We start from the raw sequence: 5,493 nt of genomic DNA, 5'->3' as shown, positions 1-5,493 counted from the left end.
AGCGACTGGGAGTTGGAGCTCCTGGATACTGTCCAGCGCTACCACTGACTTGCTTTGAAATTTTGAGCAAGTTACTTAAAACTCCTGAGTCTCAGCTTCCCTGTTTGTAAAAGGGGGATAATACTGTTGCACTGTCTGTAGTGGCTCACAACGGAGAGTGCCTACCTCAGGGCAGACTGTCAGAAATAGGGCAGATTGCCCAAGCTGGTGGTGTGTTCTATAATTAGATTTCACCAAGCCAGTAACAAATATGAACTCCTGGATCACTAAACCAGTCTTACCATGGAGTCACAGACAGTCCTCTTAGGCACTCCAGTATATCTTGCCACCAAGACAAACAGAACTTTGTGATAATGGTCACTTAGAGCAAAAATCACACCACATCAGGTTGTTCCCAGTCCCAAGAGACCAGTCACTTCCCCCAGATCAATTCGTACTCTGGATCTTTCACCAAAGACAATGCTGGCAGCCAATTCTGTAGTAAACTAATGAAAGATTTATTAGCTAAGAAAAAAGAATGAGAGTTATTCAGAGCTGAAAGCAGGTAAAATATATATACAGGTGAGTCACACTTTGTAACTCCAAATGGTGGAAGTGATGTAATAAACTGCCAGTTTCCCAAAAGTCTTTTCAGGGTACCCAGATTGTACCTCGGGATCACCGCTTTGCATCTGGTACACTTCCTTGTAAGAGTCCAAACAGTCCAGAGATGAAGGATCTTTCCTTGAATCCATGTTTATAATTTCTCACAGAAAGCAAGGTGAGAGTTTCTCTCACATATGTGCGTTTCCTTTGATGACAGTGAGTGAGGAATGCACTTTGAGTCATTGACCTCCGGTCATCGCACCCAATGGCCATTTGCTTTGAAACTAGAACTTTTTCCGATAAAGTCCTTCATTAGCATTCCACAAGGTTTCTTTGATGGGTTATTTAGTTCCAGGAATATACACAATGTAAATGTTTGCCGTTGCATCATAATAGGATACAGATAAAAGAAAACAATGTGAGTAATGTCCTATTAGTTTTATGAAGTCTAAATACCAAATACACTCTTCTACCTTCAACAATCACTTTGATCTATACTAATATACAGGTGACTTGGCCTGAATACAGTCTGGCATGACCTAGTCTGCCAGCATCACACATACGACTTATTGACTTTCTGCGAAGCACAGTGAGATGGTCTATTTAAATACAAAGAGTTGTTATTTATTTATCTCATTACATCATCCTCTATTTTAGTTATTATAGAATCTTGTGTATATGTTGTCGTGTGATCAAATTATTCAGTTACGATCACATAGTATATAGTACTGATGTATGTGAATGTATGCAGCTACCTCCTTGTGCACTGAGATGAAGTTATGTTTTAGGGATTAATATTTCTCTTAAATCATGCGTTACACCATTGAGTCTAAAGGAAAGTGAATATGATTTATTCCAAGTACTTGAAGCCAGTTATCCTTACTATTTATACTCCTTGTCACCAAGGTTATAAAACATCTTAACTTCAGATGCTTGGGTGAGGTAGATCCTTAATAAATTGTGATTTGCGTTTTTGATTTGCTGTAATAGCATCAGGGCTGTAGGTAGCACATCACCTTTGTAATATGCTCAGGATTTATCAACCTTAGTTCCAGTAGGGTATATTTCCAAACTGGGAAGTGAGACTGGGTCACTTACTATATAGTTATTGTTGTGTATCAGTTTTTATTATCCACTCCTGCACTCAGTTGTTCAATTTTCTGAAACTTTAACTTTTGAGGCTGAAATTTCCCAGACTTGGTATCAACCCAAAAATGAATTTTATTTGAAAGTTGAAGAAGTCATGACCATTTTTCTGTGTGAGGATAATAGAGAAGGGAGAGAACCCACTATAATTTTTCCAACCGTTTAATTTTTTTTTCTACAGCCAAAAAAGCTAGAAGGAGAATTTTATTGGCATGGAATAGCCATCACTCAGAAGAGGTGCCTTTGATCCACTGAAAATTTGTTGTTGACTTGACTGAGTTATGAGCCTTTGGCAATTGCATTTTGCACCTGTAGTATAGCTTTTGAACATGGTTTTTCATTAAGCTGGTAAAGTGTGTATCTAAATATGTCTGCATTGCGTATGCTTGTGTAACTGACTTAACTGTTCATGTAAACTCTAGTTTCCTAATTACTCCCAAGTGATCAGGCCCCATTATCAAATGTTTCAGAGAAATGCAGGGTCAGGTAAAAGGGATGGAATTTCTCCTTGTAAAATATCCCTTTAGTGTAGGAGAATGAGCACAGGACTGAGAATTGTGACCATCTGAGTTTTGTTCCCATCACTTCCTTTCACTGGCCTTAATTCGCTGCACATTAGTGAAGTCTCATACCACTTTCCTAGCAGAAAAATATCAATTTGCAGTCAGGATAACTGAGGTACAATGACGTTAAATACGTTGCCCAAAGTCACAGAGGAAGTTTGTGGTAGAACTAGGAACAGAACCCAGATCTTGGAGGCAATAAACCCAGATGCCTGCTGCTAGAGACCACGGTGCTTCTCAGGAAAAAAAAAATGCTGCAGATCTTGGTTAAACTGCCTCTAAATAAGGCTAATCATGCCTTCTTGTCCATTCTTGTCAAATGCTTTGAGATGTACTATCTTTGGAAAGATCCAGCTCTGCTTAAATAATTTTTTATTATTTTATTATCTGCCCCTGGAAAAGTAGAAGTAGAGAGTACTGCATAGAGCAGAGCAAGCTTCCCTCTCTGTGTTCTAGACCTATTGTCTTACACAAAGCCCAGCGAGCATGGAGGATTCTCTGGATATGTCATTAGAAGAGAGGGTTGCGGGTTGGATGATAAATGTTCACGACAGATACCTTCTATACAGAGAAAAACTTTAAAAAGAAAATGAGGGAGAGAGAAGGCACTCAAAGTAGCAATGAAAATTTAGGCTGGGCCAGAGGGAATGTTTTAGTGGTCTGAACAGTAGATATGCAATGGTTTTCCCTTTCTGGAGCCATAGATTGTAACATCTTTGGCGCTTGAACCAACTCTTTTTATTTGTACTGTAAAGCAGTCAAAACACTTTTGAGTGCTGTAAAAATAAGAAATACTAATTCCATGCATTGGCTGGCTGTTGTTTTCCCCAGAGCTTGCAGCAGTGTAATAGTGCTATAGGTATACAATGTGTAAAGTGCTGTGATGAAAGGTGTCATATAAATTTAATATATACATTTATGTGTACTCTGCTTCACTGGGACAGAGTATATTAGAATAGCTGTGATTACTAGGTCATCTCTCAGAAAGCTAGCCTTGGCTAATGATAACGCATGGTAATGACAGTTGCTTAATTGGGATAGTATTAGACGACAAAGCACTCTCAGTCCAGGGGATCCAGCTGTGGAATGAAAATCTAGAGATGGCTAGTTGTATCCAGAGTCTGACCATCTCTATGAAATGCTACAGAAACCTCTTCTTTGAAAAAGCCTTTCTTCCAAAGCAAGAATGACACTCCCACTGTTGACACCTCAGACAGCCCCCTTAAGAAAACCCCCAAACTGAAACAAACAAAAAAAATCCCAAGAAGAAGTTTTTACCCTGGAAGGGGAGAAGAGCCAAAGACTCAACGAAGTCCAGCAGGGACTTTGCTATTGTTGTTTTATATGGAAGATGCTCAGATACTAATGTGATATGTGGTAGTTTAAACCCTTAGATAAGATAATATGGAGGGTTTTCTGGATGTAAATGGATTTTTTAAATTATTAAATGTTATAGGAAAAGGTTCAGAGAAGAAAATAGGAAAGAAAAGGCATAGTATCGCATCCCAAACAACTATCATGAGCATATGTAATTAGTTTATTAAAACAGAAATATGTAAGTTGAGGGAGAAGTCTGATCATTTTAATGCTAGAGACTTGGTAAAAGAAAGAGACTACTCATGTACTTAAAGTTAGGCATGTGTTTAAGTATCTTGCTGAGTGATTGCCTGTTCTGTTCATTCCCTCTGAAGCACCTGGCATTAGCCACCACTGTCGGAAGACAGGATACTGGGCTAGATGGACCTTTGGTCTGACCCAGTATGGCCGTTCTTATGTTCTTATGATCCCCTTAGAGAATATTACATTAGGTGAAGGGCTATCCTCAGTAGAAAAGAGAGAAATCATGGTTCTGTTGAAAGCTAAGGAAAAGTATTTTGTAACAAACTGAGGCCTGGTCTACACTTGGGGGTGGGCGGGGTGGGGGGGAATTGACCTAAGATACGCAACTTCAGCTATGAGAATAGCGTAGCTGAAGTCGACATATCTTAGTTCGACTTACCTTTGCTTCCGCCTCTCACTGAGCTGGAGTTCAGCAGTCAACGGGAGAGCGATCGGGGATCGATTTATCACGTCAACACTACACGCGATCAATCAATCTATGGCTCCAGAAAGGGAAAACCATTGCATATCTACCGTTCAGACCACTAAAACATTCCCTTTGGCCCAGCCTAAATTTTCATTGCTACTTTGAGTGCCTTCTCTCTCTATCGCGTCAACACTACACGCGATAAATCGATCCCCGATAAATCGATCGCTACCCACCGATCTGGCGGGTAGTGTAGACGTACCCTGAATCTCACTCATTTAGTGTTAATGTGGTGTTCTTGCAATGAGGCACACCCAGTAACTAGTAGAGCTTACAGGACAACCAAGGAACAGATCAAGCCGGAGGTGTAAAGGATGCTAGACATGGGAATCATAGCAGTCTCAGACAGCCGCTGGGCTTCCCCAATTGTCGCAGTCACAAAGAAAAACCAGACAGTAAGATTTTGTGTGGATTATAGAAAACTTAATGCTGTTAAAAATCCCAGATGCTTACCCTATGCCTCATGTGGCTGATATGTGAGATATCCTTAACAGTAGGGCTGTCAAACCATTAAAAATATTAATTGTGATTAATTGCATGATTAAAAGTTAAACACAATTAATCGCACTATTAATAATAAAATATGATTTATTTAAATAATTTTGGATGTTTTCTAAATTTTCAAATATATTGATTTCAATTACAACACAGAATACAAAGTGTAAAGTGCTCACTTTATATTTATTTTTTATTACAAATATTTGCACTGTAAAAAAGAAAAACAATCTTTTTCAATTCACCTAATACAAGTACTGTAGTGCAAACTCTTTTATAATGAAAGTTTAATTTACAAATGTAGAATTATGTACAAAAAATAACTGCATTCAAAAATAAAACAATGTAAAACTTTAGAGCCTACAAGTCCATTCAGTCTTACTTCTTGTTCAGCCAATCACTCAGACAAATAAGTTGTTTACAATGTCACCTGAAAGTGAGAACAGGCATTCACATGGCATTGTTGTAGCCGGTGGCACAAGATATGTGCTAAAGATTTATATGTCCCTTCATGCTTCAGCCACCATTCCAGAGGACATGCGTGCATGCTGATGACAGGTTCTGCCTGATAACGATCCAAAGCAGAGTGGACTGACACATGTTCATTTTCATCATCTG

The sequence above is a fragment of the Malaclemys terrapin genome, chromosome 1 (genome assembly GCF_027887155.1).
Source record: "Malaclemys terrapin pileata isolate rMalTer1 chromosome 1, rMalTer1.hap1, whole genome shotgun sequence".
Classification (NCBI taxonomy): Eukaryota; Metazoa; Chordata; order Testudines; family Emydidae; genus Malaclemys; species Malaclemys terrapin.
This window is presented reverse-complemented; position numbering follows the sequence as displayed.